The following is a 25,095-nucleotide window of genomic DNA, read 5'->3' as shown; positions in this document are numbered from 1 at the left end:
GTTTCTTTTGTTTGTTTGTTTTGTTTTAGTTTTTGTTATTTGATTTGATTTGTTTTTGCTTCTTTTGAGTCACTCCTGGCAGCAATCAGAGGGTGCTCCTGGCTCTATGCTTGGAGAACGCCCCTGGGGGGCACAGGGATCATGGGGAATGCTGGGATCTGAGCCACCGTCCTGCTACAGGAAGGACAGACACCTTGTCTCCATGCTATCTCTCCCGGCCCGACTTTATTCCTTTAATTACATCTTTTATTTAATCTCTTTTTTTAAATGAAACTTTTTTTCTGTAGATATTTGTGAGCATATATAATCTTAATTTTTGTCAGTAGTCTGTTTTCTTTTCTCTCCACCCCAAATCCACCAGCAATATAATGTAGCACCACTTCCTCCTGCAAAGACATATTAAACGAAGGGAAAATTGTACATGTAAAAACAAGCTCTTATCTACTAAGGATAAGAACTCATACTTGTTTACAACACAGGGGCATCTCCCACCCTGAACGTATGTCATGTGGAAACAACTTAGGCTCCAGGGAATTAGACACCAACCATCCAGCCTTGAGTCCTGGATGCCAGACATAGAAATGACAGAGTTCTCCACAACAGCTCCAGGACCCAAATCCTGTCTAGGGCATTCACAAGGCTGCTCTGATGCCAACATATACCAGTTCTACATTGATAACCTGACAATGAGGAAATGGGAACAACTTGATCTAAGAGCACATTGTCCTTCCTCATCAGCTAATGATAAGACAAAATCAGAAAGCATGTCACCCTTTGATATGTGCAAAAGCCAAGATTGCTATATACAGATGACTGGTTGTTACAACCAAGACTGGACAGTACGCAACCAGGGACCACCACCACCAACAACAACAGCAACAGAAAGCTCTAGCCTAGCTTTTGGTTTACGATCTGTTCAACACACAAGATCTCCAACTCCAGAGGTCTAACTGAGACAACCACAACTGAACGGGTCTTCCAGAAACATAACGAAAGACCTTATCCCAGGCTCCATCCTAGGAGCAACATAATGACCAAGACCACCAACTACAGAAGATGGATTAAAATGACACTGAAGAAGCAAAACTGCTAGAACAACAAAGAAAGATTTCATCATAAGCTCCATTCCTTGAGCTGCACAGTCACCAAGATCTCTAGATAAAGAGGTCTGATTTTACAATCCAAGATGAAGCAGAAGTCACGAAAGCACCAAGGGGAGAGTAAATGATCATGCAAGGAGTCTATAGTTAATCCCATGGCAGTATACTTCAGGGATGAAGAAACCCTGTATCTCCTAGGCCAAGGGAATTTCCTCTACAATATCCCCAATAATTACTGTGCCTATGCAGGGGGAAAAAGAAAAGAAAAAAAAGCACAAAACAATCATTTTTCCACAGATTTATTTATTGATTGATCAATTTTTTTGACGTCTCTATTTTGGTGTAGAGATTAAAGTTGATATCGCCAATATTATTTTATTTTATTTATTTATTTTATCTTATTTTTCTCTTTCTTTTTGCACTCCAGCATGATTTGATTTCAGAACCGAGACTATTGTGTGGTGCTTGTCTTTGTTGCTGTAGTGTTCACTGGATATTTAATTTGATATTTCTTTCTGTATTGCTGTGGTGTTTCAATTACCGTTTTCACATCCTCTCTCAAACTGAGGTTGAAAACCTCTAGAAGGACTCCGTCCATTTTCAGCGTATTTGACTTTTTTTTTTCTCTTATTTTGTACCTCAGTCTATTGCTTTTCTTTTTGTTTTTCAAACAAAACCACATAACATAATGATAAGACAAAATCAGAAAACATGTCACCCTTTGATATGTGCAAAAGCCAAGATTGCTATATATAGATGACTGGTTGTTACAACCAAGACTGGACAGTACGCAACCAGGGACCACCACCACCAACAACAGCAACAGCTCCACCTCTTAATTAGAGGGGGAAACAAGGGAGGGTACTAGGACCAAATAGATATATGATCACTAATAGCAAGCTAGACAAAGAGGGGACCACCTACTCTAGCAGCCCGGGGGGTGATAGCAGGGGATATAGGTTGCAGAGAGGGAACTGGGATGGGGGGATGACATATTTGGTGATGGATATATTCCTGATTCAATGTTAATATGTACCTAAAATACTTCTGTGAAAGATATGTAATCCATTATGAACAAAAAATTGTGTTTTAATCAGAAATGTTCTTTGACTTACATGTATTATTATATTATATTAATTATATTAAATGTTATGTTATTTTAATATATTATGTTATGTTAATTTACCTCAATATGTTAATCAATTTTGTCTCTTGAATAAATTCTTACAATAAAAAAAAGAAAAAAAAAGAGTGGGGAGAAGAATTGTAAAAACTATTCACCAAAGACGACAAACATATATGTAACAAGTATATTAAAATGGTTTATAATAACAGATTATAAGAGAAATTAAAATCAAAATTAAAATAAGATATCACCTCACAGTCTAAAGAGTGGCCCATAGCAGAAATATATGAAACATTCATTACTGGAAAAGATGTGGAAAAATAAAGAACCCCGCACTGCCGTTTGGAATATAACTTGATTAAGCCTTAATGGAAAACTATATATAGAGATTCCTCAAAAAAAATCACAAAAAATAGCACTCCTATGTAATTCAGTAGTTTCACTTCTTTCCTTCTATCCCAAATATACAAAAATATGAATCCAAGTTATGTCTGTATACTTCAGTTCATTACAGCTCTATTTGCAATAACCAAAATATGGAAACTTCTCAAATATGCAATGATAGATGAATGAATAAAGATATGGTATATACATAAAATGCTTCTTATCTATAAAAAAAAATGAAGGGTCCAGAGATACAGCACAGCAATAGGGCATTTGCCTTGCATGCATTCAATCCAGGATGAATGTTGGTTTGAATTCCAGCATCCCACATGGTCCTCCATGCCTGCCAAGAGTGATTTCTCAGCACAGAGTCAGGAGTAATTTCTGAGCATCACCAGGTGTGACCCAAGAACAAAATTAAAACAATTAAAAAAAATGAAAACGTGCCTTTTGCTACAACATGTCTGGATTAGAGAATGTTGTGTTAAGTGAAACAAGTAAGAAGAAGAAAGGCAAATACCAAAAGAGCTCACTAATAATACTGATATATGTTATATTTGTTGACGATATCCAATGAAAACATTCTATAGAGTCTGACCACAGAACTGGGCTCAGAAAATGAGATAAGTAGGTTAAAACGATTCAAAGTACTTTGGTAAAGAGATTCTGACACTTGGATGATAAGTGTATTTGCATTCTAACCCAAAAACTTTTACACTCTGAGGCCAGAGTGATAGGACAATGCATAGGTTGTCCTTACAGGCAGACAACCTGAGTATACTCTTACACCCCATATGTTAACTGAATGCAGAGTCAAGAGTAAGCCCTGGGGCTGGCGTGGTGGCGCTAGAGGTAAGGTGTCTGCCTTGCCAGCGCTAGCCTAGGATGAATCGCAGTTCTATCCCCAGGCGTCCCATATGGTCCCCCAAGCCAGGAGCGACTTCTGAGCGCGTAGCCAGGAGTAACCCCTGAGTGTCACCGGGTGTGGCCCAAACCAAAAAAAAAAAGAGTAAGTCCTGAGCACTGCTGAATGTGGCCACAAAACAAAACAAAACAAAATAAAAAACATTTACACTCTTTTAAACCAATGTTAACCCCAATTAAAAACATTTTAAACAATAAAAAGCTGCACACTTCTTTTTTCTTAATTAAAACTTTCTTAAACTTTTTTTTGGAACATAACTTTTCCAGTTAACATTTAGGTAGAATTAAAATGAGGAACTGTAGTCAGTTTGCAGGCAATGAGAAGAAGCTTGCCAAGAAAAGCCTATAGAAAATGGATTCATAGAATTAAAGCAATCCATGATCAACTGCCAGAACTAGTTTATTTTTGCTAAGAGCAAAAAAAGAATGCCTCAAGTGTATGGTGATGAGAGATTGTCTTATGGAACATATTAGTTGAGCACATGTTTTCACTGGCTCAGATCCATCTTATTACAGACTTGATGGAGTACTTAGGATGCTGGTAGTGATTTTTAATTCAGAAAAAAAATTAGACATAGGAGGTTAGGGACAAAAATTGGTTGGTTTATTGGGGCCAGAGCGATAGTACAGCAGTAAGGTGTTTGCCTTGCCCATGGTCAACACAGGACAGACCCCGGTTCGAATCCTTGCATCCCATATGGTCCCCCGAGCCTGCCTGGAGCAACTTCTGAGCATAGAGCCAGGAGTAACTCCTGAGCGCAGCTGGGTGTGACCCAAAAATAAATAACAACAAAAAAAAAATGGTTGGTTTACTTCATAGCAGAGGCTGGATTAGATAAACTTAAGGAATTTCAACTTTTGTTGCAGAAATATTTGCTATTCCAAATGTGACTAAAGAATTAAATTGTGATTTATGAAAAATAATCATGGAAATAGTTTAAATGGTGTCATAAGAGATCGGGGAGATGTTCATCTATAGATGTGGAGAGGGAGATTATAAATAATTTAAAAGAAGAAAATTCTACCTTCAAATTAAAGTCTCTAGAAGTTAATGATTTTATTGGACAGTTTGAGGAAAATACGTGAAAAATCTCATGAAATTTAGATTTCCATAAGAAAATCTGCACAATTTGAATTAGAACATTTCTGTTGGTTGAAATACTACATGAAGAATTTACCTTTCTTTTCTATTTTATACCATTAGATTCGCTTCACGAACTTTGGTCCAGGAGTAGAGGATTTGCATGAAGACACAGGCGCCTAACCTTGAGTGAATTGCTGAAGTTTTTATTATAAGGTAATATAGTTGGTTCCTATTTTTAATTACATAAGCTTTAAAAATTAGTGATACAATGATACGAAAATGGGCAATGATTACCACAAGTAGGAAGGGTGATTTGTATTTGTTTATACCTTTGTAGTATCATACAATCTATATCATATAAATTTATAAATAATTTCTCAGCAAATATTAGTCTTATGTTTGAAACTGGATGACTTGCAGAAATAATGGACATGGAAAGAATGTCTTACTGATTTGAATGAAAAGGCTGTCAGCAAAATTGTTCTCCAAGGTACTTCTCAGCCTTTTTTTGTTACCTGTATATGGACATAAAAATATTCCTATGATATCCTTCATAGACTACTTAGTCTCAGACTCTCACCACTGCTGCTGTTATAGACTAACTCTGGGTATAAATGGATAAGGACTTAATGCATCTACAAGCTATTGCTTTATGGAACTCAGAGGTGATTTATAGAAGATCTTTTTGAAAGATCTAACTCGCATCTGCTTTTTCACTTATCTGTGGTTGGTGTTATTTAGTTTTTCTTAAAGAAAAGTTTTCAGTTGATTTGGGTATACACTTAAGGGTGTCACTAGATTGTATACTAAGATTGTTTAGATTCATAAGAAATTGCAAAACTGTATTAAAAAGTGACCACACCATTTTTACTTCCCTCTGTCAATTAATAAGACTTCCTATTACTCTACATCATTGTCAGCTTTTTATATGGCCAGTGACTTGCATATCTGATATAGGTGTAGTATTTTCTCATAGTAATTTCTAAGACTATTTGACATATTAATTACAAAATGTATTATGACTGTCCAAAGACTTTGGACATTTAGTTACTAAAAATACGTTCATTATTTTCTTTGTAATAGTATTGCTTTAGAATCTGAACTTTCCCCTGGAAACATTTCCTGTGACAATGCCTTTGCATGAGTCTCTGCATTTTTTGTTTCTATCTGCTTTCTATTATCAAAATGTCATGATAAACAAATACTTTTCTAATAATATGCAAGTAAAATAAAATAATATGGAATATATCAATTATTTAGTTTCTACAAATAAAATATGGATATTCTATAGATCTTTATTTTTAAAACAAGTCATATTTGATACTATTTAAGTAAAGTGTTTGGCATGAGCAATATTATTTTACATATGTCATATCAAATTAGATATTCATAAATTATATATTCAGTTAAATTTATACAAACATACCATAATAAGAAGTTCTTTATAGTCTTTTCAAGTCAGTAATTTTTGTTTGCTCAGTGCATATTTCTACTTTAAATTTTCTCGCATTACTCTAAATATTTCTGATGTGTTAAATTAAAAAACTAGAGGGATGCTCTCTCCAATGGAAGAATTAATCTTTCTATATTTCTTTTTTCTACCCCTCATGCTTTGCTTCTTTTTTACAGTATTTTTTATTTATTTAAACAGCTTGATTAAAATTTGATTGTGATTAGTTTCAGTCATGTAAAGAACACCCCCCTTCACCAGTGCAACATTCCCACCACCAATGTCCCAAATCTCCCTCCATCCCACCCCACCTCCACCTATACTCTAGTCTTTCCATTTCCCTCATTCATTCACTTGATTATGGTAGTTCTCAGTGTAGTTATAACTGCACTCACCACTCTTTGTGGTGAGCTTCATGAAGTGAGCTGGGAGTTCCAGCCCTCCTCTCATTGTCTCAGGATTGTTGCAAAGATGACTTTTCTTTTTTTTTTTATTTAAACAACTTTATTACATACATGATTGTGTTTGGGTTTCAGTCATGTAAAGAACACCACCCATCACCAGTGCAACATTCCCATCACTAATGTCCCAAATCTCCCTCCTCATCACCCAACCCCCACCTGTACTCTAGACAGGCTTTCTATTTCCCTCGTATATTCTCATTATTAGGACAGTTCAAATCGTAGTTATTTCTCTAACTAAACTCATCCCTGTTTGTGGTGAGCTTCATGAAGTGAACTGTAACTTCCAAGTCTTTTCAATTTTGTGTCTGAAAGTTATTATTGCAAGAATGTCTTTCATTTTTCTTAAAACCCATAGATGAGTGAGACCATTCTGCATCTTTCTCTCTCACTCTCTCTCTCTGACTTATTTCACTCAGCATAATAGATTCCATGTACATCATGTTAGGAAAATTTCATGACTTCATCTTTTCTGACAGCTGCATAATATTCCATTGTGTATATGTGCCACAGTTTCTTTAGCCATTCGTCTGTTGAAGGGTATCTTGACTGTTTCCAGAGTCTTGCTATGGTAAATAGTGCTGCAATGAATATAGGTGAAAGGAAGGTATTTTGGTATTGTATTTTTGTGTCCTAGAGTATATTCCTAGGAGTGGTATAGCTGGGAAGTATGGGAGCTCGATTTCCAGATTTTTGAGGAATCTCCATATTGCTTTCCATAAAGGTTTAACTAGACGGCATTCCCACCAGCAGTGGATAAGAGTTCCTTTCTCTCCCCATCCTCGCCAACACTGCTTGTTCTCATTCTTTGTGATGTGTTCCATTCTCTGGGGTGTGAGGTGGTATCTCATCGTTGTTTTGATTTGCATCTCCCTGAGGTTTAGTGAGGTGGAGCATTTTTTCATGTGTCTTTTGGCCATTTGTATTTCTTCTTTGTCAAAGTGTCTGTCCATTTCTTCTCCCCATTTTTTGATGGGATTAGAGTTTGTTTTTTTCTTGTAAATTTCTGTCAGTGCCTTGTATTTTTGGAGATTAGCCCCTGGTCTGATGGGTATTGGGTGAATAGTTTCTCCCACTCAGTGGGGGGCTCTTGTATCCTGGGCGCTATTTCTTTTGAGGTGCAAAAGCTTCTTAGTTTAATGTATTCCCATCTGTTAAACTCTGCTTTCACTTGCTTGGAGAGTGCAGTTTCCTCTTTGAAGATGCCTTTAGAATCAATGTCCTGGAGTGTTTTACCTACGTGTTGTTCTATATATCTTATGGTTTCGGGTCTGATATAGAGGTCTTTCAACTATTTGGATTTAACCTTCGTATATGATGTTAGATGAGGGTATAAGTTCAATTTTTTGCAAGTGGCTAGCAAGTTGTGCCAACACCACTTGTTAAAGAGGCTTTCTTTGCTCCATTTAGGATTTCTTGCTCCTTTATCAAAAATTAAGTGATTGTTTGTCTGGGGAACATTCTCCGAGTATTCAAGCCTACTCAACTGATCTGAGGGCCTGTCTTTATTCCAATACCATGCTGTTTTGATAACTATTGCTTTGTAGTACAGTTTAAAGTTGGGGAAAGTAATTCCTCTCATATTCTTTTTCCCTAGGAGTGCTTTAGCTCTTCGAGGGTGTTTATTGTTCCATATGAACTTCATAACTGTTTGATTCACTTCTTTAAAGAATGTCATGGGTATCTTTAGAGGGATCACATTACATCTGTACAATGCTTTGGGGAGTATTGCCATTTTAATGATGTTAATCCTGCCAATCCTTAAGTAGGGTATGTGCTTCCATGACTTTTATTTTTCTTAAAACCCATAGATGAGGAAGATTATTCTGCATCTCTCACTCTCTCCTGACTTATTTCACTCAGCATATAAATTCAATGTACATCCATGTATAGGAAATTTCATGACTTAATCTCTCCTGAAGGCTGCATGATATTCCATTGTGTATATGTACCACGTTTTCTTTAGCCATTCGTCTGGTGAAGGGCATCTTGGTTGTTTCCAGAGACTGGCTATTTTGAGTAGTACTGTAATAAACATAGGTTTGAGGAAGGGGTTTTTGTATTGTATTTTTTTTTGTTGTTGCTAGGGTATATTCCTAGGACTGGTATAGCTGGATCGTATGGGATCTCAGTTTCTAGTTTTTGGAGGAATCTCCCATATTGCTTTCCATAGAGGTTGGACTAGACATCATTCCCACCAGCAGTGGATAAGAGTTCCTTTCTCTCCACATCCCAGCCAGCACCGATTGTTCTCATTCTTTGTGATGTGTGCCAATCTCTGTGGTGTGAGATGGTATCTCATCTTTGTTTTGTTTTGCATCTCCCTGATGATCAGTGATGAGGAGCATTTTTTCTTTTTTTTCTTGTGTATTTTGGATCATACCCGGCAGAGCTCTGGGGTTACTCCTGGCTCCATGTTTAGAAGTTGCTCCTGGCAGGCATGGGGGACCATATAGAATGCCGGGATTTAAACCGATGACATTCTGCATGAAAGGCAAACGCCTTACCTCTATTCTATCTCTCTGGCCCTGAGGAGCATTTTTTCATGTGCCTTTTGGCCATTTGTATTTCTTTTTTATCAAAGTGTCTGTTCATTTCTTTTCCCCATTTTTTGACGGGATTAGATGTTTTTTCCTTGTAAAGTTCTATCAGTGCCCTGCAAATTTTGGATATTAGCCCTTTATCTGATGGATATTGAGTGAATAGTTTTTCCCACACGGTGGGTGCCTCTTGTATCCTGGGCACTATTTCTTTTGAGGTGCAGAAGCTTCTCTACTTAAGGTATTCCCATCTGTTGATCTCTGCTTTCACTTGTTTGGAAAGTGCAGTTTCCTTTTTGAAGATGCCTTTAGTCTCAATGTCATGGAGTGTTTTACCAACGTGTTGTTCTATATACCTTATGGTATCAGGTCTGATATCAAGATCTTTAATCTATTTGGATTTTACCTTCATACATGATGTTAACTGGGGAACTTTGTTCGCTTTTTTGCAAGTGGCTAACCAGTTCTGCCATCACCACTTGAAGAGTTTTTCCCTGTTCCACTTAGGATTTTTTACTCCTTACTTAGGTGATTGTATGTCTGCGGAACATTGTCTGAGAACTCAAGCCTATTCCACTGATCTGAGGGTCTGTCTTTATTCCAATACCATGCTGTTTTGATAACTATTGCTTTATAGTACAGTTTAAAGTTGGGGAAAGTAATGCCTCCTATACTCCTATTCCCTAAGAGTGCTTTAGCTATTCGAGGGTGTTTATTGTTCCAGATGAACTTCATAACTGTTTGATACACTTCTTTAAAGAATGTCATGGGTATCTTTAGAGGGATCACATTACATCTGCACAATGCTTTGGGGAGTATTGCAATTTTAATGATATTAATCCTGCCAATCCTTGAGCATGATATGTGTTTCCATTTCCGTGTGTCCTCTCTTATTTCTTGGAGCAGGGCTTTATAGTTTTCTTTGTATAGGTCCTTCACATCTTTGGTCAAGTTGACTCCAAGATTAATGAGTTTGTTTGGCACTAATGTAAATGGGATTGCCTTGACGTCCATCTTTTTCCTATCATCATTGTGTATAAAAGGGCCATTTATTTCTGTGTGTTAATTTTGTAGCCTATCACCTTGCATTTGAGTCTATTGTTTCTAGAAGCTATTTGGTAGAGTCTTTAGAGTTTTATAAGTAGAGTATCATGTCATCTGCAAACAGTAAGAGCTTGACTTCTTCCTTTCCTATCTGGGTTCCCTAGATAGCTTTCTCTTGCCTGATCGCTATAGGAAGCACTTCTAGTACTATGTTGAAGAGGAGTGGTGAGAACAGACAGCCTTGTCTTGTACCAGAATTTAGAGGAAAGGCTTTTCGTTTTTCTCCATTGAGGATAATATTTGCTATTTGCTTGTGGTAGATGACCTCAACTAGATTGAGAAAGGTTCCTTCCATTCCCATCTTGCTGAGAGTTTTGATCAAGAATGGGTTTTGGACTTTTTCAAATGCTTTTTCTGCATCTATTGATATGATCATGTGATTTTTATGTTTCTTGTTGTTGATGTTGTGTATGATATTGATAGATTTATGGATGTTAAACCATCCTTGCATTCCCGGGATGAAACCTACTTGGTCATAGTGTATGATCTTCTTGATGATGCATTGGATCCTATTTGCCAGGATTTTGTTGAAGATCTTTGCATTTGCATTCATCAGGGATATTAGTCTGTAATTTTCTTTTTTTTTTTTTTTTTTTTTGCAGCATCTCTGTCTGGTTTTGGTATCAAGGCGATGTTGGCTTCATTAAAGCTGTTTGGGAGTGTTCCATTTTTTCAATTTCATAGAAGAGCCTGGCTAGGATTGGTAGTAGCTCCTCTTGAAATGTTTGAAAGAATTCATTAGTAAATCCCTCTGGGCCTGGGCTTTTCTTTTTAGGCAGATGTGTGCTTTCAGATTCAATTTCCTCAGTAGTAATGGGGGTGTTTAGATATGCTGTAAGTCTTAGGGATGCTCCTTTAAATGTAATTTCCCTTTTTGATCTTGCTGCTTTCAGTATTCTTTCTCTATCTGTGGAATTTGTTATTGTAACGAGGATGTGTCTTGGGGTGTTTTTCTTTGGGTCTCTTTTAGCTAGTACTCTTCAGGCATCCAGAATTTGATTGCATGTAGTTTTTAACTCTGGGAGTATCTCTTTGATAATGTCTTTGACAGTTGATTCTTCTGGAGATCTCCTACCTGGGTCTCTGGGACTCCAATGATTCTTATGTTGTTTCTTTTGAGTTTATCAAAGACTTCTATTTTCATCTGTTCACATTCCTTGTGTACTTTTTCCATTGCCTGATTGTTTTTCTTAAGTTTCTTTTCCAATATCTTCTGTTGTGTTGAGTTTTTCTGCATCTCATCTTCCAGCACTCCAATTCTGTCCTCAGCCGCTGTTACCCTGCTGGAGAGGCCATCTACTGAGTTTTTCAGTTTGTGTTTTTCAGATCTGTTATTTCAGTTTGGTGTTTTTTGATTTCTGTCTTTGTGTTTTGTTCAGATCGATCTATGCTTTCTTTGAGTTCTACAAAGATCTTCCATATTACTATTCTAAACTCCTTGTCTGAGAGGTTAATTAGATGGTTGAAGTTTTTTGGTCACCTGAGTTATCGTCTTCATTCTCTGTGCATTTTGTTTGCCTGTGAGGTTTCCCCATTTTTCCACTTGTAGTGTGATTTTTTTTCTGCATGTTGTAGTGGGGTTCATTGGGTAGAAAGAGTGCCATGATCTTCTGGGGCTTCTGGGTGTGCTATTTTTCTGGGCCCTTTTTGGCCCACTCCCAAGATGTTTCGAAGACAGGACAGTGGAAAAACACACACAGACAATACTCACAGTCGGGAATCACTGGGTGGGCGTAGATTTTCCCAACATAACGTCACAAACAGGTGACCTTCCTTTCTGCAGAATACTGCGGATAGCTGGTTTTCATGGTCCGACACAGTTCTTTGGCACTCCGGCCCTTTGGTTAGCCTCTGGGAGTGCTATTTTTCTGGAACCTTTTCAGCCCACTACCAAGAGGTTTTGGAGACAGGACAGTGGAAAAACACATGCAGGCAACACTCACAGTCAGGAATCACTGGGCGGGCATAGATTTTCCCAGCCTGATGTCACAAACAGGCGACTTTCCTTTCTGGAGAATACTGCGGATAGCCGGTTTTCATGGTCCGACACAGTTCTTTGGCGCTCCAGCCCTTGGATGAGCCTCTGGGAGTGCTATTTTTCTGGGCCCTTTTCCTCCCACTCCCAAGAGGTTTCAGAGACAGGACAGTGGAAAAACACACACAGGCAACACTCACAGTTGCGAACCACTGGGCAGGCATAGCTCTTTCTATATTTTTATCTTTAAACATGACTCAATGCCAGTGTTAAAGAAAACATTTTCATGACACTTGTTAAAGACAGATGGTAAGACTGTATTCAAGAAGGACTATTGCAATGGAATTTTGCATTTGGGAAAGAAATTGAGTGCAACTCCAATATAGTAAGGACAAGAGATATGTATACTGAAAGAGAGAAGTAGAGATTAATGGATAGAAATTTTAGAGAATTCTTTTTATATTTACTCAAGAGTATAGTGGCTGAAGACAAACCAGTAAGATGAGATTTTTCTGGTGGGAAGGAGGAATGTGATCAGATATCAAGGAAGGAGGAATTTAGCTAATTTGACTCAGCAGAAATCCTAATAAACCTTGAGAACTGATCCAAGGAGAGAAGTCAAGGTCAAAGTCTTAGTAAAAGGAGAATTCAGTAAATCCTTGCCCTGATTTGGTCAAATATAATGTGTCATCTAATATATAGTAGAATAGAATTGAGCATATTTTTGTTATTATATATTTAACCTATATATTAAATGCTATATAATTCTAATAAAGATCTGTAACATGTACTTACATATGACATTGCATAGACATTATACATCATGTAAGAATTTATATATTGGACTTTATATTAGATAATATACATTACTTTAATCATTACATAAGAAATTATACTTTACATAACAAAGGGAATCACATCAAGTTTTATATATAATTTTCCTTATTATTCTGCTAAACTATTTAATCAAACTTTTTTTAAATAGTACTTTTATTGCAAAATAGAATGTTAACATTGACAGAAATTTGTCAGCTCTATTCTTTGACTTTTTAAGGTATTAAACAAGTCCTTGCCAAATAGGCATTTGTTTCTCTCTATGTTTTGTAAAAAGATGTACTCTGGTGGTAGAGGGATAAATACCAAAGAAATGGACTTTTGTTGTTTAAGTGATTACAGTTTAAATATACACAAATGTAGTAAAACAAAAGGTGTGTTGCTATTGGATTTGCTTCCAAAGAAACTTGTAAATTATATTGACATAATCTTTAGTGTCCTGTGTATAGGACTTTCATGCATAAAAATTACTCCCAGTTCTTATATGAACTTTATTATTTTTAATCTATGTACTTAAATATCTGAGTCATTTAAAGGGCCCAAATTCTTTACTTTTAACAAGCATCATGGGCTATTCTTTAGGGTGACCTGTATATAATTTACAAAACATTGATTTGTATCATATGAAGTTCTCATTGCAGTAAATTTAATATTATCAATTACATCTGAGATTAGAATAATAGAGACACAAGTCCCAAATATAGGACACAAGAGATTATGCCAATATAATTGTTTAAATTCATATACCTTTATAGTGGTGTAATTGATGGAAGATTGTTCTGAGACAGAAAAGAAGAAAACAATTTTAGAGATGAGTGTAAAAGTGGATCTAAGAGTAGAATATAAAAGAGTAACACATATATTTTGTAAATAGAATACATTTGTAATATAAGTTAAACAAAATATAATTATAATCAGATTAAATAAATTACCATTTTACTGCTGTCAGTTACAATTTTGTAATTATAAGGGAAATGAGAAATAACCAAAATGTTAAGAAATTGGGATTGGGGTGATAGAACAGCAGTAGGGTATTTGTCTTGTATAATGCTGATCCACAAGGGACCTTAATAAGATCCCCAGTATCCCATATGGTCCCCAAGCCTGCCAGGAGGAATTTCTGAGTTAAGAGCCAGGAGTAATCCCTGGGCATTAGTGGGTGTTGCCCCAAAACAAACAAACAACAAAAGAAAACCCAAACAAATGTTAAGAAATCAATTTAACTTAATTTCCCACCAGAATGTATTTTTTTTATTCTACTGAAATATAATTTTCACCTTATTTTGTTGCACTGGAAATAGGAGTGTTCTTTTTATGAATGAAATCCAACTACAAACATGTTTGTAATTAGGGTGCTTAAATAAAGATATTATTTAAAAAATAAAAATTTAAGCATCCCCTAAAGCATTATTTACAAATAATAATATTCATAGTTTAGTTTTAGACATACAATATTTCAACACCAATCCCAACACCAGTATCAATTTCCCCACAACAATGTTCACAGACTCTCCATGTCACAAGCCCCTGTCCTAGTCTGCCATCATAAAAAGCCCATTTTTAAGTTTAGTTGTTAAAGTTTGGGTATCATGATTTTATTTTTGTTCACTTTGTGGCTGAGATATTTAGTTTTGTCCTTTTTTAACACCCCTAATGCATCTGAGCCACCATTAATTGCAATATATTTGTTTCCAGATAAGTGGGAGAAAAATGGTAGGAAGGAAGGAAGGAAGGAAGGAAGGAAGGAAGGAAGGAAGGAAGGAAGGAAGGAAGGAAGGAAGGAAGGAAGGAAGGAAGGAAGGAAGGAAGGAGGGAGGGAGGGAGGGAGGGAGGGAGGGAGGGAGGGAGGGAGGGAGGGAGGAAGGGAGGAAGGAAGGAAGGAAGGAAGGAAGGAAGGAAGGAAGGAAGGAAGGAAGGAAGGAAGGAAGGAAGGAAGGAAGGGAGGGAGGGAGGAAGGAAGGGAGGGAGGGAGGGAGGGAGGGAGAGAGGGAACAGATAAAACAAAGGAAAAAAAAGTACAGTAGCGAGCAAATTTGTGAAAATTATTGTAATTCTAATGAGGTCATTGTCATAGTCAGGAGGTTTAGTATGCTCCTTTTGCTAGCCGACCATTCTATTACTCCATTTGTCTTTGGACATTACACTAGCTGACCTTAGGCACACATTGGCATCTAAATTGGTAAACTCCCATGGGAATGTTAGTATTCAATAAGAATGGAGCTAGCACATGGCTGCAAAAAGCAGCCTCATGATCCAGTATTTGGTTACTTTTGCTGATACTGCAGCTTTTGTGGAGCACACTTCTGGTCGCCAGGACTTTCAGAAGTATGAAAAGATTGGGGAAGTTGCCTACATTCACTCCAAAATATTCCTGATGATGTTAGCCCAAATACTGACATATTTAGAGTTTTGGTCAGAATGGTGTCTCTGCAGATAGTTGTCAAAAGTGGTGAAGCGGGGGTATAGATGAAGCAGTGATTGTGGGTGATAGTTTCAGCAGAGCAAAGACTTGGCCACTCTCTCTTCCTGAGATTGTCAGTTGTAAATTACAGTTGTTACTATTTTAAAGGATTGTAGAGGTCCAATAATCTAGTGTGTGGGGTGTTTGCCTTGCACAGGGTCAACCTAGATTTAATCCCCACCTACCGATGGTTTTCTGAGCTTGCCAGTACTGATATCTGAGTGCAGAGCCAGGAATGAACCTTAAGTCCAATTCACTAAGTGTGGCCCCAAATATCCCCCTGCCAAATAAAACAAAAAGATTGTGGTGTTTAGGAAGAGCTAATATTTGACAGAAGAAGTCAAATGTGTCATATATGCTGATTTTGTGGTACTTTAAATTCTAAAATTTTCTTTTACTTTATATAGTACTTGAAAACAGAAATGGCTAAATTCTGAAACTATTACTATTACTATTCATTATAAGTATTGGTCATTAATTTCAGTGGTTAAACAAATGATTTTTGAACAGAAGAGTCATGCGACTATGGTATTTAGCCCCAAGTAAACTGAAGTAATGACCTTATCCAACTCATTGCCAGAATCATTTAGGAGATTTTTAGTTTGGGAGGGAAGTGGTTGATGATATTCGGAAATGTTCCTGACTCTGTTCTCAGGAGTGATTCCTGATGATAATTATGCAAGTTAGGTCAATGAGGTCCAAAGTAAATGCATTGACCCCCTATAATATTTCTCCAATCCCATATAAGATTTTTGAAAGAATATGAATTTCTCAGAAGACTGTTGTTTAAAATTTCTACAGATTTATATTTGGGGACTCTTCAATCTGAAATCTTCAAATAGGTTTGTTTTAGTTCTTTTTAGGGGGACATCTCAGAGGTTTTTAGTGTATGTACACAGTGTATGTGGGATGTGTGTGTGTGTGTGTGTGTGTGTGTGTGTGTGTGTGTGACTAATTTCAGTTCTGTGCTAAGAAACTAGGATCCATGGAATGAAAGCAAGTACCTAAATCTCTGTACATTTTTTTTTCTTCCTAGTAACTATATTGAGTGTTAAGGTTTAGGAGGTAAAACTGGACCAACTATCAATATTAAATAAGCGCAACTATCTTTGTACCAAAGCCTAAAGATAAGGAAAGTTTGTCCTTTCTTTACCTTCCCCCCCTAAAATCTAAATGTTAAGCTCAGAGAAGTTCTCATTTTGTCTTTAACCCAAAGCCTAATCTTAAATTTGCAGATAAGGCAGACTGTGCCTCAGAGGACCAACCCCCTAGGTAATTTTAATGTATTCTGGCAACAGTCTGTGCCCACCCTTTCTAACTGTTTCCCTGCTCTTTATAAATAAATATTGTTTCACATGATCCTGTAGACATTATGGTTACTTTGACTACACAAACTTTCTATCTTTCATTCTGCTGGTTTCTCACCCAGAAAGCTCTTGTCCTATCATCACCTGTCTCATCATTAACTTTTGTGAGGTAAAGATAACTTTTGTAATTATAGAAGAAACATTTTTTTCTAAGAATTTATGCAATGATCACTCTACAACCCCCTAAAAAACCAAACTATTCTTTAAGCCTAGACTGTTTATCTTACATCGATTACCAAAGTAGGAGTTTATTAAAGCATGACCCGAGAAGAATGATTGGGAGTATCCCTAAAACAAGACCCTAACATTAATGAGAAAAGTAGGGTAATGCTATTGAAACCATCAGTTTTATTATCAACTTTAAGCCTTTGTGATGTGAGGAAAAGAAATAGTAAGAAAATGAGGCATGGAAACAGAGATGATAATCAAAAAGTGGCACTATTCAAGGGCATCAGCTTTCTTCTCATTAATTCAAATTGTCAATGTAATTATCTTTCCCTCAAAGTCCAGATATCTTTCTAGTATTTTACCTCAAGTTGGATCAAGTTTGAAGGAAAGGATAATTTAAAAGAAGACATTCCTCAGCATTTTGGGATGAGGAGGTGTGTACAATACATACATTAGTGTTTCTTTATGTGAGTGGAAGAATGATGAGCAAAATCACATAGAATATTTTTGGAACAACTAAATATTTATTATTTATATTTGCTAAAAGTAATTATGTCTTTTAATAGGTGGAGAATCACTCATAGAGTAAGCTGAATTTGAATTTTTACAAATAGGTAGAGCTTGCATTCCTAGTCAAGAAGGGTAAGAGGCATTTCAATGATTTTAAATTCAAGGATTGTACATTCTTAAGTGTCTTGTTTGATATCAGTTTCACATTTAATTTAAATGCTGTTGTTTAAACTTAATTTTTATGCTCATGTTTCCTAAACTGACAATAAACTAGCTTTATGCCACATAAGACCTAGTCTAAAAGGTCAACCAATATTTTTTAAATGAAAAAAAGTCAATACCTCCCTGCCCAAAGTTGATTGAAGAGATGAGACTGGATATGATTAGTAGTTATATTGAGCAGGGTCTTGAGTCCCAGAATAAGGAATTTTGAGTTGCCTTTCAGCAGAGGTTTCTGAGAAGAAAACTAAGAAGATAAATTGGTTTTGAATAAGAAAAGCAGCCAACAGTGGAGGAGATGGATTAAGGAAAGGAGGGGCAGGATATGCAATTAGCATGCTAATTAGCTAATTACCATGAACAGAAACCTGGACTAGCTGTTGGCAGTGAAAAGAGAAAGAAGATAGTGCCCAATAATGGGAAGTTTTTACAACTCAGTAATACTGATTAATCATGTACTAAGGGCGGGAGTCAGTGTGCCAGTAAAAGCCAAGGGGACATCAGTGAACTAAAGACTATTTATTCTGTCTAGTAACACAAGCTTAAGGAATAGTAACTAATAAATATGGCAACAATATAACATGTTGGGAGATAAAATGCTATAGAAAAATACAAATTATATCTTAAGAAGGGAACTTCTATAGTAAAGTCTCTTTGGGAAGGAAAATCTGGATAAAGATTTAGGGACAGTAACTTGAGGCAAGAGTCTTAAAATGATAAGAAAAAAGAGGTATAAAGTGGGTATGTGCCTAAGGCATTCCAAGAACAGCTTTATTTTAAATTTAAAATCTATCTTAAGAGAAGCCAAGCATCCACTTTGCTAAAGGCACATCGACCACAAATGCCACTTTGCCAATGGTCCTGCCTCACTACTTCTCTACAGCTCTCTGCAGAGACAACAGTCTGACCAAAATTCCAGGCTTTATTTGGGTTGATATAACCATAATTTTTTTTTTTTGGAATGAGTGCAATCACCCTCCCCTTGCCTTCTCACACTTCTGGAAAATCCAAAAGCCAAAAAAGCACAGCCTACAAAGCCCACAATATCAACAATAAAGCTTGGAATTTTTGTTTAAAACTATCATCCTGTAGTTAACACAGCAATTTAGACACCAATGTGTATCTGAAATAACCTATTGTTCAGAAACAAAGGAAATAATAAAATGGTCAACTAGCAATAAGAGCTTACTAAACCTTCTAACAATGTCTTAATGACCTTTTTGGAGATTACAGTAATTTTCACAAATTTGCTTGCTACTATTCTTTTATCTTTCTTTTTCTAATACTTTCACTCCCATTTATCTGGAAACAAATGTATTATAATCAATTAGGTTGATTATGTGATACATGTTCTTTAAGTAAATTAAATTAAAAAAACTTATCTCAAGCTAAGATACTCATTGTTACCAATCAGCAACTACTGAAATGGAAGAACTTACATCTAGAAAGAATGTTTCACCTTTTCAGAACCCTTTGTTCTTTGGGATCATTGCTGTGAAGCAAACTCAATGTTTATTAAAGTGAAATTTATTAAAGAGGTTATTCAAAGCCAAACTGAGATTTATTGTTCTTAGGAACTGTCAACAAATTTTTCTGAGTGAGTGAATCCACTAGTACAGGTTTGTTCTCTGTTTATATAATTAGGTTATATGAAAGAATGCATAATTGTTTTTGAAAAATAAACATATCTAGTTAGTTTCTGACATTTTTCAGTTATTCAAGAAGTTTGGTTTCTAATAAACTTAGTTTATAAAGTACAAGCACTATATACAACTTAAAAGCAATCCTTTCTTATAAAGTGAATATAGGACTTGGAAAGAAGGAAGGACTAGGAATTATTTGAATTCTTTATGCTGAATGCTCTATAGACATTTTAAGGCACAATAAAGGTGTTTTCTTATGCTTCATATGTTTCTTTCTCTTCTAACATCACAGGAAGGAGGACCTGGGCTGAGTTCTACAAACAGTTTTTTTGCTTATAGTTTTTGAGTCCTCAGGACAGCTGTCATTTTATTCATTTCAGAAAACTCTGAGACACCTGGCCTGAACTAGGATAATTATTTCTCACTTAGAAAAATGTATAATTTTCTGTCTTTGTTATACATGGTTCATTTCAGGAAGCTTGGGTTAAATTTCTAAAAATAAATGAGATAAATGATTTAATTAAGGGAATAGCATTGGATCAAGCCCAAGGTTGAAATCGAGAGAGAGAGAGAGAGAGAGAGAGAGAGAGAGAGAGAGAATATTTTCTGATATGATATCCTGGGTAGGAGGATACTTGTAGCTACTTGAGTTCAATTCCTGGCATCCCATATGGTCCTCAGAGCCTTTTATGTGTGAACCCTGAGTGCAGAGCTAGGAGTAAGCTTGAAGCACCATCGGTATGCCCCTAAGACAAAAACAAAAGAAAAGAATATAAAGGAGTCTGGAGAAGTCATATTTAAACCAGGTTCCTGTCTATCCACTATTTGAAAAGATAATAGGTCAGAAAAAGAAGCTCTCAAGTGCCAAATACAGAAAAAGGGAGAATATAGAAACCAAAAACAATGAGGTTGAGAGAATGAGTCTTTGGGATGTATTGCAGGTAACTTGGATGACATGGGGAATGAGGGGAATAATAATATCAAGAAATAAGCACTACCTACTGCATTCCTGGGACATTCAAGGATTAAATCTGGTCAGTTCTCAAACACTACTAAGCATGAATATTGTGGAGGCCTTTCTTTGAAGCAAGGAAATGAGAGATGGCAGTCTCAGAAAGGAATTTGTGGCTTTTCTTTCTATCCATCTAGTTCTCCTAGGCAAGTTTGGGGCTGACCAAACTCAGCCTTAATGGGGCAGTCATCTTTGAGCATGGTATAGTGTCTGCCTTACTGGAGCAGTCATCATTCTGAACATGAGTCACATTAGTTCTATCCTGAATGAAAAATATTTTTTGCCACTCAGTATCTCAGAGAGCCTTGGAATTCAGGCTGTTTGGGGCTGTTTACTGATTAGTGACAGACTATCTTTCTTAAATATCAATTTGCTTTTATTTTTTCCTAAGAACTCACTGCAACCTCCCATCCATCTGTCTGAACACTTGCTTTTCACAGGATCCTTTGGGCAACTCTCAGGTTCTCCCAGAAATCCACTTTATCTATGTGAACTGGTCACAATAACCACAATTCCTGCAGAGTCATGGCTCAAGTTGGAGTGAAGAATCATTCTTGCAAGAAAATTAGTCCTACCAAACTTCTTTCCTGGTTTTCCAGGATCAATGTCTTTACTTCCAGAATAGAATTTGAACCAGAGATAGTGACATAAGATAAGTTTACTTAGAGGAATGTTGAATTGAGGATACAGGCCCAGTATGGAATATCATGATGCATACCTTTGTAAAGATGATTTTAAAGTAGAGCTTTCCCGCAACTATCCTGCAAAGTATTTGTTATGCAGCTAAGAGTCTTTTGCTAGGAAGTTTTTTGTTTTGGTTTGGTTATTTATTTATTTTTTGGTTTTTGGGCCACAACAGGTGATGATCAAAGGTTACTTCTGGCTATGTACTTAGAAATTGCTCCTGGCTTGGGGACCATATGGGACTCTGGGGATTGAACCTAGGTTTGTCTTTTTTTTTTTTTTTTTTGGTTTTTGGGCCACACCCGGTGACGCTCAGGGGTTACTCCTGGCTATGCGCTCAGAAGTCGCTACTGGCTTGGGGGACCATATGGGACGCCGGGGGATCGAACCGCGGTCCGTCTCCTAGGCTAGCGCAGGTAAGGCTTACCTTACCTCCAGCGCCACCGCCCGGCCCCCTAGGTTCGTCTTATAAAAACCAAATGCCCTACCATTGAGCTATTGCTCTGGCCCCTGCTAGGGAGTTTTCAAATCTTGCCTCTTCATAGTCTTTTTCATGTTCTTATCTAGATCTTTTGTTCTTCTGAGAGCTTCTTTTTTTCTGAGGGGGTCCAGCCTTTTCTGGATGGTGCCGAGTTTCTACATCTGGGTGTCTTGTCATCTCATTTTATGCAACTCCCAAGAGCTTAATATTTGTCTCTTATTAAAGAGCCGTGGTCTTAATGCCTTTGGGCTGCTTCAGGGCAGGGGAGTGGGATCAAAATTTGATCTGATTACTGAAGGAAAAACTCACTGCTAGGGCCATTGTTTATCTGCATAGCAACAGTTTTGAAGGTCACTGATATTATGGAAATAGCTCTTTCAGTTAACTTAGAGTACATAATTAAGATTGAAACCCAACTAGTCAGTGTTCCTATGCCATAAAATGAAATCTTTGCTGTCAAGAACTAGCAGTGTCCTAGACAGAATATATTTGTTTTCGACTATCAATTAAATATGCCTTTAATAAGGATTTGAAAACTGTCTTTGAAAAATGTGTTGACAAGTTTGAAAGACTAAAATTAAATCTGTTAAGCTTCCAAATGAAAATGTGTGTGACTTCTTCCCCTTTGCTCTTCCCTTCTGCTCTGATTCCATAACAAGACACAGTATTGCCTTGTTGAAGAACTGAGGTCTCCTCCTACTTTGGCAGAAAAGTATGGCAGCAATTGTTCAATTTGCAGAAGTCTCGGCCTGATATATGGTTTTCTTTAGGTTAATACCGAAGCTCACATTTTATTAATATACTGTCTTTTTTCTCTAAGACACATTGATTCTTTAGTTTCAAAGGACAAAGGAACACATAGTTATCATAGAGTTAAACGTGGAGCTGTCAATATTTGACAGCCCTACACCCCTTATTAGAGATATTTTTAAGTTTCAAAGAATTAAAACATAGAAATAAGTAATGATTAAATGGCTCTGTCAGAAAGTTAATAACAAGAGATACAGGATTCAGAAAGAATAGTTATAGTCAATTTTGGACTTCTGCCTCTGCTATGAGCTATAATTAATTTTTTAATTAAAATTTTTTAAAAAAATTTGGGGCTCCGAGATAGTGCTCTGGAAGTTTAGGGAACCCACCAATGACTCTTGATCAGCCACGGCATCAGTTCAGTGCAAAGGTTCAAGAGGGAAAGTTGCTCAGGCCTTTTGCTATCAGGGTTAACAGGACCACTTTGGCTGTGCTCAGGGACCTATAAGGCTCCATCAAGTCATGCTTTGGGGGCAGTGTGGTTCTTGAATTGAATCCTGGAAAATGCATGCAAAGATTCAAGCCTGGCATGAATACTAATTGCTTTAAAATCTTCTGGCCCTAGAATTAAGTTGTTTAAAATTTGTTTTGTTGGGAGTCTACCAAAAAAGAAAGGTAGACTTTTCAAATAAACTTTGAAAAAAGTTTAGGATTATAAAATTAAAGGATTTTTAAGCACCATAAGAAAATGTATGATCTTGTTATTTCTGGGAAGCAAATTGGGAAAAAGAGCTTAAGATGATGAAATGATGGTAGTTGTTTGGAATTCCAAAACTTATTATAAAGAACTTTATAAAGGAAATCAGATTTTTATCAGAGGTCAATCTCTTGACCCTTAATCTCTTATTTTCTTTTCCTTACTGATCTCTATCTTTCTCTCTCTATTAAACCTGCTCTCAGGGAAGGATTGATTCACTGTCAGTTTTTTCGTGACTTCATTTCAGTTTAAATCAGTGATACTTATTGATACCAAGTATATTTAAATTTGAACAAAATAATGTTGTTTATTAATTTAAATAAAATGGCAAGCAATTTACTTAGCTTATATATAAGGCTTAGGCAATTTAAGGGTCTTCTTTTGACTGGGTAGTTGAACTTTTTTTTTTGGCATGTATTTTACATTAAAGAAATGGCTAGTTTACATAATTAAAACATGAAAAGATTCTTGTTGCCTTTAAAATTTTTCTTTTTTGTGGGGCCAAAAGGGATAGCACAGAGGTAGGGTATTTGCCTTGGATGCAGCCAATCCAGGACGGACCCATGATGGACTATGGCTTGAATCCCGGCATCCCATATGGGCCCCTGTGCCTGCCAGGAACAATTTCTGAGTGCAGAGCCAGGAGTAACCCCTGAGCAGTATGGGGTGTGACCCAAAAGAACAAAAAACAAAATTTTGTTTTTCTTTTTCAAGTCTACATCAAATTTGGCTGAATTTGTTAGCAGATGAAAATTTTGAGCTGTAATGGTTGTATATTACTTTTACTGTTCACTATTCAATATACTTAAAAAAATTTTTATATTCTCTAATAAAATTTATTATCCTTTTTTTAAAGACATTGTTCTGAAAATGCTTTTAAAATATTTTGACTACTGGTCTTATTTCTTAGGAAGGAAAAATATCATAGTAGAAAGATAGCAATCTATTATATTTGGTATTGTGAAATTCATTGAGCAGTAAAAATAACATACTGAAGAAAAAATTCTATTTTTAGTTAAGTGAAAGATGATATTGACTACAAATCTGGTAACTCTGCAAGTGGTTACTCAGAAATAAAAGCTTTTGTAAAAATTAATTTTAGTTATTTTAATTGAATCAATAACATAATTCTTAATTTTATAAGCAAGAAATTTTGCATGTATATTTTTAGATCCTTAATTGTTAAAGTTTTTTTTTTAAGCAGCATATGCTTTGTTGAAAAGGGAGGAAATAGCATTTTATCAAAGTCTCTCAAGTTTCTCCATTAAAGTGTAACGGAAATTATGTTTGCCCTTCCATAGTAAAGAACAGCATAGGCAGAATTTGGGTGAAAGAAATGTGTGAACTAAGTGAGAAAGTGTGGTTGGGCTAGAATTTGAAATATCACAGTTTAATTAACTTGATTATCCACTGCTGGGAACATTTAGGTAAAATTTGAAGATTGGTAAGGAAGGAAAAGGAGTGTATAAAACAGAGAGAGTTCAAGAAATACATAAAACTAGTTCAAAGGGAAGAGTTGAAATTGCTATTTGATTATCTTTCCAGTTTTCTGTTTGACACTTGCAATGGCTTTATTGCTTTGAGAACACAATTTTCTTCTTTTACATCAGATTTTTTTTTCTGTGAAAGCTTTCCACTTAATATCACAATCCCCTTACAGGAACAATTTAATGGTTCTTGCTAAAAGCCTGTAAGAATCCTCAGCATAGAAAATGAAGTTTTGAAAATGCATTGTCAGCCTCTGTCAATTTAAATTTAGCAGATTGAAAACTATGGGTTTATTTACCAAACTATCAGTTGGGGAAAATAGCAGACAAAAATTTTTTTTTTTTGGAAATTTTCAGTTAGGTAAACAATTACCTGAAAATGATCAATGATATTATTTGTGACTGCTCTATAACATGGTTTTAGTATACTATGCCATTGTTAGGACATTTGGAGAAAATTTTCTTCTTGTCTATATTGGTTCTGTGAGTTCTACCATCTTCTCTTGATATAACCAGAATTGACAGATCTATCTCATACTGAAGTAATTATGAGCCATAATGGGTCAGAAAATAT

The 25,095-nt window shown here is 36.1% G+C and overlaps 1 protein-coding gene across 1 annotated transcript in view; it reads left to right on the top strand.

Moving 5' to 3' along the window:
- B3GALT1 (beta-1,3-galactosyltransferase 1) overlaps positions 1-25,095 on the top strand; it is a 726,928-nt gene that overhangs the window by 244,464 nt on the left and 457,369 nt on the right. Inside the window, exon 2 of the mRNA XM_049773487.1 lies at positions 4,739-4,831. The gene's annotated coding sequence lies outside the window, so the exon portion shown is untranslated. The remainder of the gene's footprint in view (positions 1-4,738; positions 4,832-25,095) is intronic.

Source organism: Suncus etruscus, chromosome 5 (assembly GCF_024139225.1).
Source record: "Suncus etruscus isolate mSunEtr1 chromosome 5, mSunEtr1.pri.cur, whole genome shotgun sequence".
Lineage (NCBI taxonomy): Eukaryota > Metazoa > Chordata > Mammalia > Eulipotyphla > Soricidae > Suncus > Suncus etruscus.
Note: the sequence above shows the minus strand (reverse complement) of the source record. Positions and strands in the feature narration are given on the sequence as shown.